The sequence below is a fragment of the Macaca nemestrina genome, chromosome 9, assembly GCF_043159975.1.
Source record: "Macaca nemestrina isolate mMacNem1 chromosome 9, mMacNem.hap1, whole genome shotgun sequence".
NCBI classification, from domain to species: Eukaryota; Metazoa; Chordata; class Mammalia; order Primates; family Cercopithecidae; genus Macaca; species Macaca nemestrina.
This window is the reverse complement of record NC_092133.1, coordinates 135,868,252-135,876,530: the sequence shown is the minus strand read 5'-3', so window position 1 is coordinate 135,876,530 and position 8,279 is coordinate 135,868,252. Positions and strand designations below refer to the sequence as shown.

Here is an 8,279-nt window from a genome sequence, read left to right as displayed (position 1 = left end):
CAGTGGCCTATGTTCATAACTGCCCTTTGGTTTTGGTGGCCTTGCAGGCCGGGAATCGAGTCTGCCATGTTCGCTTTCAGACTGGCCTCTTGGCAAGCTCTTGGTTGACTGTCCCCAGATGTTCCGGGGACCCCCCCCCCCACCACACACACACACCCTCCCGCCCCAACCCTCCGCAGAGAAGCCGAGGACCACATCCATCCACTTCCCAGGAACCTGCCCCCACCAGCAGGCCCTGTTTCCTGGACAAACTGGGGGAAGAAACCTAAGAACCTCGCGCTCCCGGCAGGTGGCTTTCTGCGGAGCCAGGGCTGCCAGCGCGGCCTGGTGGCGCCTGGGGACCCGGTCTGGCGTCCGCGGGCGCCCGAGGAGGGCTTGGCGTCGGCGGGGGTTGGGGGTGGGGGGGCGGCAGATCCGAAGCAGGGAACGGGAAAAGCGGCGTTGCGGGAGGGTTGGTGGGGGGGGGGGGCTCTGAGGAAGTGGGACAAAAGGCTTTATTTCAGAAGGTACGCCAGGAAAGGGGCGTGGGTCACCAAGTCCCGCGCAACAGAGGTGGCGAGGCCTGGAAGCCAGGGTCCCTTCTGCCTACAGACGTGGCCACCGCTTCTTCTCGTCCTGAAGGTCCCAGCCATCCCGAGGTGGTCAGAGACGACCCCGACGGGCGGATCGGGCAGTGGAGAGACTGGTGGCCTTTGCGCCTGCCGTGTCGCTGTGTCAATGACCGTGACACTCAGGGCGATCCTTACCAACACAGAACAGGACAACGATACCCCCCGCCCCCGTACAAGTGCAAACTAGTTTCTGTGTTGGGGAAAAAAAGCGAATAAAAGTTTAATAAACGTGTGCTGTGTCGTGGATGACTTTGTGACGACCTCTGTTGCAAATGGCCTATGCATGCGGAATAATGGTCTCCTTGCAGAGAGGGAAATAGCTTAGTGCTATCATCGTTGCCTCGGTAACCATCAGAGTCCCCATCTAGCAAGAGAGAAATGAGTTATGAAAAGGCTTGAGTGAAGAAGGGATTAACACATGATCCCAGGGACAGTGTGTCAATCAAAATCAACTGAGAAATTACACTGCTCTATTTGAGAATTTCTCCGGAACCTGCATGGTAGTGGAGTTGGGTGCGTATTTTTTTCCCTCTCTCTCTTTTTTTAATTTGAGAAAGAAGGGGAAAGTATCATCGTGATTATTCTTCATGACTATCATTGAGAATTACACTGAGGGAGGGAAGGGATCACAAAAAGGAGGGGTATTTAAGGAGACAGGTGCCCCCACCCCAGCCCAGCACATCTGGGCACCTCGCCTCGCTCTTGCGCCCCTCTCGGTCCCTCCCTGCCGTACCTCCTGCCTCGGGGGGGATCTCTGTTCCGCAGCCCGAGTCCTCCCCGGCATCCAACTGCGGGGCACGCGCCCGTTGCTCGGCCCCAAAGGGACCCGGAGCTGCGCCCCGGGGGCGCGGAAGGTGCGGGGAGAGGGGATGAGGCAGGACAGTGAGCGGCCTGTCCTTGGCAGCAAACCCTGTAGGTGTCCCCTGCCTTGGTTGTCTTGATGTTCCGCTCAGCGCTGGGGAAATACATCGAACCTGGTGCACACCCCTCCCCCAGGTTGCAACACAACCGCCCCCGCCAAACACACACACGCCCAAGCACGCAGACCTTGCACACGTGACATGGGGGTCTCAACAATAAAGAAAAAAAAGACCTTACGGCGCGAAGAAGCGGGTTTTGGTTAATCGATTTCAAACACGCCTGTGGTGAGGCTCAGTGACCCCCTCCGCGCAGAGGCTGAGTCCGCTCTTACTTCCGCTCTGGCGCTTGAGTCAGGAATTTTGACATAAACCTCAATCCGCTTCCCCCCCACACCTACCCCTGGAGAGGGTGTACCCCTTTTCCAGCCCCCCCCCCAAAAAAAAGAGAGAGATGATTCTCTTTTGGAAATACCTGAGAAGCACAAGACTCTGGAAGGGACGCATAAGGACCTGGGTCTGCTGGAATAGGAGAACGGGGGCCTCCCTGGGGGGTGACCCCGGGATAACCACTGGGTCCCAGCTGCTGAGCACTGGGGTTCGGCTGGAGGTGGGGAAGCTCCGTGGCTCTCTCTGCCCGGGTTTCTGGCCGGCCCCAAGGGCCAGGCTGGGGGTGGCACCAGGTGCCCAGGTTGACAGGGGTCGGGATAGCAGAACCCGCACTCCCTGTTTGCCCAAAGCCCACAGCCTGCTCTTTTTCCCAACAGGACGAGACCTCGCCATTTTCTTGTCAATTCCCTCCATTAGCAGATGGGGAAACTGAGGCCTGGAGATGACGAAATGACTAACCACCCATGGACAGGGACGAGGTTAGAGCCCAATTTTCTAAACTTCGGTTTCTAAACTTCGGTTTAGAAAATTGGCCCTATTTAAAAGACAGCAAAAGTTTTAAGGAAACTTTTCTCAAACTGAGAGCCTTAAGTTTGCCCGGGGAGGGGCCAGGGCTGGAGAAGGGGGCTGGCTTGTGGCTCAGGCCACCCTCTTCTCTGGGTGTCCAGCGCTCCCCTCTGCCACTTCATTCATTCATTCATTCATTTATTCCTTCATCCTCCCTCCGCCGCCTCCCCTTCCCCGCGGAGTCTCACACAGGTTTCCAGTCCTGAGGCCCCAATGGTTAACTCAATCGCCCTGACCCCGGCGCTATTTGATATTTGCCTCCTTGACACTCATTTAGGAGCTCGCAGCGGTAACGCAGACATTGGACAAGTCCAGCCTGAAACCGAAGCCTCTTGAAAGGGGGGAGACGGGGAGAACCTGATAGCTGGAAACTCGTTTTCTCCAAAGGCTTTCGGGACATTTTAGCCCGGCTCCGGGTCCGCGGAGCGCCAGGGCGCCGCCAGTGCGGGTGTAAACGTTAAATGTTAGCTATTTGTTCCAATGATTGGCATGAAAATCGACTCTTTCTTGTCTTCTTTTTTTCCTCCTTCTCCCTCTTTCCTTTCCTCTCTCCCTCTCCCCCTCCGCATTCCCACAAATACTAATCCAACCAGTGGCTCCTCCAATGCTCCTTCCCCTCCTACCAGGCGCCACCCAAGTCCGAAAAACTACCGATCTGGAGAAAAATAAGAAAACAACAATGACAATCCGGCCGCAGCCGGGGCCGCGGGGAGGGGGCAGTGGGGGAACCTCTCCTGGTTTTGCTCCGCTCCTGGAGGCGACCCCATTCATCTGCCACCGACTCACTGCCTGCTCTTCTTCAGTTTCTTGTATCATTTTTATTTTTCTCTTCTCCTACTTTTTTTTTTTGGGTGGGGGGTGGTTATTGCTTTTAACTGGGCTGGAGAGAATGAAAGTGTCCGTAGCATATTAGGAATTCAAGAGTGCAGGGCTCTCTATTAACGAGAGACAAACAGATGAGCAGATAAGGTAGTCACCTGGTTTCAAAAGTTCCAGTTTCTGCTTAAAGGGAGCAAAGGACAGAGACGTCTCACTCAGAGCGTGGCAGTTATGCTTCTCCAGAAAGGGAGGCAGGCCCCGCAGTTGAGGCTGGCCACAAACCCCACTTCCCACACCCTCATCCGTCCACTGTCCAGTCCCTACTCCCAATCGCCCCTAACCCCAATCCCGTAGTCTCTAAGTAATAACATGTTTATCCCAGGCTCTCCCATTCCAAGAGGCTGGTCCAGCCTCTCCCATCCCCACTCCACCCTCCTTTTCCATTTATCTTATTTGTCCTGTCACTCCCCATAGCTTCTTCCAATGTAATCTTTCCAAACTCTGATTAGTAGAAGCTTCGTTCTCTTCACTCACGCTTTTCCCCCAAGCCCCCTCTCTCCGTTTCTCTCTCCTTCTTAAAAGATTTTGGAGCAGAGAAGATAAGATATGCAATCCTCTATCGGGAATCCTGTGATATTAAAGATCAAACGTAGCATCAATGGAAGACCAAATGCAGGGGGAAACAAAAGGGGGAGGCTGGGAGATGCTCATCAGCTAATTACAGCTGCAAATATTATGCAAATTTATCTTGGCACAGAAATGGAGAAAGCGAGTTTAAGTGCGGAGATAATGCCGGAAAATTGAATGTTCATCTGGGCATGGGAAACGGCCCAGTAGGCTCCACTGGTCTGTTTCATCTAGGGAAGCACCGTTTTTATGCTCCTATCAGATCATCCGCACTTCACTGGTTGGGCTGAGAAATTAATATTACTTATAATTGATACTTGAAATTCTTGGAGTGATGTGTCATAAAGAAAGGGAAGAGAGGAAGGGAGGAAAAGGGAGAGGGGAAAGGGAGAAAAGAAGAGAGAGGAAGAAGAGGGAAGTCACACATTATTGAATACAGAATTGGAATCTGAAGTCTGAAGTCCAGGAAATCTAGGATATTTTCTGGGTCTCCCTCTACCACCACCTAAAACCTGAAATATCTTTATGATCAAGATTCAAGCTTTTTTTTTTTTTTTTTTTTAAGAAATTGATAATTATTTGGCTGCCTACTTAGCTTGAGAGTGTAGGACAGGGTCAGGAGTTGAGACTTGAACTCAACTCAGGAGTTACTTAAATGAGAACCCTGGGTTACCCCAGGGGAGGAAAACTGCGTGGCTGACGGGTGTGACCACTCCAGGCTGCTCTTTTGGATCCAAGCAGAGGGAGGACAGGGTGCTTTGCTCTATGGAACCTCACCCCTGCCTCTGCCCCAATCAGACCCATTTCTTCCATCTTTACTGGCCCATGTCAACCTTCTTCAAACTACTCAAGAACTATCTGGGAAATTACACTCCCAGGAAATAAACTCCAGATCCTCACACTTCAGGAATAAATATTCTTAAGTATGGGGGAGAAGGGAGACAATGGGAACTACCGTGAACAGAAAATAATTCTTAAAAAAAAAAAAAAGAAGTCATCCTCCCATCTCCCAGTACAAAATCTGCTGCAACTTAGGGAAACGGGGAGAATTTCAGACGAGCATTATTCGGTGCAAGCTGTCCAATTACCAGGAAATTATGATCTGACGTCAAGAGGAACAATTGGAGAACGAATATGTATGAATCTCCTCTCAGTGGTTTGCATATTTGCAACGATTGTTTAATCCAAGCAACCAGAAAGTAATCAACAGGCACAAAAAGCTTAAAGAGCAAATTACCAATGACTCCTGCCCCTTCCACTTCCTGAAGCCGAGAGATTCTGGTGCTGTCAGTGGTTGGGAGGACACTCCTCGTACAGCCTTGGATTCTGAAATCCTTCCTGCAAGAAGCAGCGAGTAAAGCCTGTTGCGTTGAGGTGGCTTTTGTTCCTTTGGCGTTAGGGTAAAAGACAAAAGAAACTAAAATGCCTATTATTGGTCCTAATTAACCTTTAAATGAGATATGTGCCCTCTTCCCTCTAACTCTAAAATGGAGGGAAGTTGATGAGGGTAGATGTGGGGTGGGGTCTAGGAGCACCCTCTCACCCTTGAGATCTAATTAGAGGAAACCTATGTATTCTGCTTGTGTTAATAGACAAAGCCAGGACAGCTGTAGATCTATCTATCTATCTATCTATCTATCTATCTATCTATCTATCTCACACACACACACACACACGCATATTCTTATAAAAATGAGCGATAAACATGGAGAGGAACCAGGAATTGATTTTTTTTTTTCTTGTTTACTTGGAATAGGGCTGGAGTGGGCAGCAGTTAGGGTGGGGTTGTTGTGGGGGGCGAGCTCTGGTGAGGAGAGAGAAAATCTCAGAAAAATTAACATTATTGGTATATTTCTATATAAAGATGCAAATGGCATTTTATCTTAACTTGGCCCTGTGCTTTAGTCAGTGTTTATGATTAATTATCTCCTTTTTCATAAAAATAAATTATGTTAAAAATTAGGATCTCCACGCTGGGGAGAAACTAAGCACTGGTTTCAGGTCGATCTTGTTAATTTCAGCCTGAAATTGACACACTAATTAAAGAGCAGCGTGGTAAAGCACGAGCAGGCAAGATTATACCCAGCTCTTTTTTTTTTTTTTTTTTTTTTTTATCAGATCTACCTTATATTTTCCCAATTAAAAACTGCAAAAAGCAGTTTCATTGCCCCAGGATAAAAAATAAGGGCCCCCTTTTCACAACATGGGCCATCACTTTCTACCATCAGATTCATTGTGATGTATTAGATGCAATAAATTATCCCATGTAACAAAACATTGGGAGCTGAAAGGCAGATAATCTGGAAAGCAGAGATAAGGATTCATTATTCCAAATCATTATGAATCCAACGTTGCCTCTGACTTCTTTCTTAATCAGCTCCTCTGATCCTGGATATGTGAGCAGCACAGATAAGGAAAGAGTCGTTTATAATTCTCCACCTCGTCTAATATTTTAAAATAAAGTCAGAGGCAAGAAAACGCCATAAAACACTGGTGAGCAGGCAAGCGCCGAATGAAAAATCACTTCCATGTTATTATATCCACAGTAAGATTTAATTAAAATTCTCCACGTCCACGTGCTTTATTTTCAGATAGGATTTTTTCCCATCACGTAATAATTGATAGGAATTTGCAAACGGGGCTATTTATTTAGGGCGCCTGGGTGGAAAAGGTCTGATTTTTTTTTTTTTTTAAATTTCCAGTCACTGCTTTTGAAACTTTCATTTGCGACGTCCATAGTTCCAGACCACCTAGCCCCCCCCAACAACCCCCTCCGCCGCGCCCCACCCGCCCCACCCGCCCCACCCAGGCTGCAGTTCTTGGTCCCGGAAATGTAGTGGTAGTCACGGTTCTGAAAGTTGAGTTTAACAAAAATGTTCTTTTATAAGGAGAAGCAGAAAACTGGATTGTTCCCATGTGATACCTCCTTTATGCCCTCTCAATTCCCACCCCACGCATATTTATAATAAAATAAATCTCAATGAGTGGAATTGGAAGATTAGAACTTTCATACCCGGTGGTGTGTGCTGTCGTGTGGCAGAGTGCACTTTAAAGAACTAAACCAATCTGAGTATTTGTAGGAAGGTAGAACAATTGAAGAGGGAGGGTGACTCTGAATACTGATGGGCAGAAAGAAAAATACGTGTTTTAGAGAAAAGAAACAAGATTTGGAAACCTGGATGAATAAATATGTTGGTTCTGCAGCTCCACATAGAGCTACTCTATGTGGCCGCACTTTCTTAGGAAGATTGGAGATTCTGCCACTGATTACCTCTTCCTATGGAATCTCCTTTTTCTTTATCCAACAGGTAAACTTCATATCTACGTGGCCATCGTGGAGATCTGAACATGCTGTTTCTATTATCTATCAGTCATTTACTGATCCATCTTCTACCTCCACATGTCCGGTGACTTCCCTTTATATTTAAAATCCAATCAAATGCCTTAGCTTCTAGAAATGTGGTCTGATAAAACTTGCAGGATGTACCACAGGATTGAAAGTGGCTGGCGCCGATGCCAATTAGGATGAGGTGTTTGCCTTCAGGAAGAGTCCCAAAGCCAAGCTGTGTCTCCAGGGCCAGGGTTCTGGTCCATCTGGCTAGCTGGTTCAGCTCTGAATCTCCCTCTGAGAAGCATGAACGCCTGGGGACAAAAGGCTAAAAGACTGGTGGTAGGTGCTTCAGCGAGGGTCAATGGAGCCAGGGAGGCCTGAAGCAGGGTGCAGGATCATGGGGTGCGAGGAAGAGGTGACCAGCAGTGGGTGTTCGTGTCTGTGTGTGGCTGTGAATGGATCCGTGCCTGGGCTGGGACTGTAGGCATGCACCCCACTCAGAAACTTTTCGGTGAAAAGGTTCCCTCCAAAAAGTCCTAAAACCTAGGAGCAAAGCCACCCCTGTCCCCTCAGGCATTTTAGGTTAGGGTGGGCTCTGAGCAACCGGCCTCCATTGCTCCCTAGTGTGTAAGCTATAGACAGTTGTCCCTGTATACATAATGCCATTTACTCTTTCTTCTCTTCTTGTCCTCTGTCACCCCCAAGTATATTTACACACACAGAAACCAGAGCCACGAATCAGTGAGCCAGAGTGGTAGCTTTTAAAATTCAGGAAGCGACTTGGGGCTTCATTAAGGCAGTATCTTTGCCGTGTGCCTGGCCAAATGTCCACTCGTCAGAAATAAATCTTCAGCCCTACTGCCCAGGAAGTCCGACCGAGCTACTGACCGGGGACGATTTCTCTCACTTTGCTTCCTTCTCAGAGTAAATTCTCTCCTTCCTCCCCCACTTCCTCCCCACCCTCAAACCTGTCCCAACTCTCCTGGAATACCTCACCCTAATCAGTAGGATTTCCACCCCAAGCCCGTCAAGACAGCAAGAAATGTCCAGCTGGCAGCATTTGCCCCTGTCTGACCA

General features: G+C 49.0%; 1 long non-coding RNA gene across 3 annotated transcripts; it reads left to right on the top strand.

Moving 5' to 3' along the window:
- The first annotated feature begins 984 nt into the window (after positions 1-984).
- On the top strand, positions 985-8,279 carry LOC105494344 (uncharacterized). Of its 3 annotated transcripts, XR_011608305.1 has the most exons (5): positions 985-1,124; positions 2,236-2,337; positions 6,249-6,416; positions 7,180-7,541; positions 7,908-8,279. It is a non-coding gene; the product is annotated as an uncharacterized lncRNA (long non-coding RNA). The 3 variants fall into 3 exon arrangements; XR_011608306.1 differs by lacking the exon at positions 6,249-6,416; XR_011608307.1 differs by lacking the exons at positions 6,249-6,416; positions 7,180-7,541; positions 7,908-8,279 and adding an exon at positions 2,703-3,022.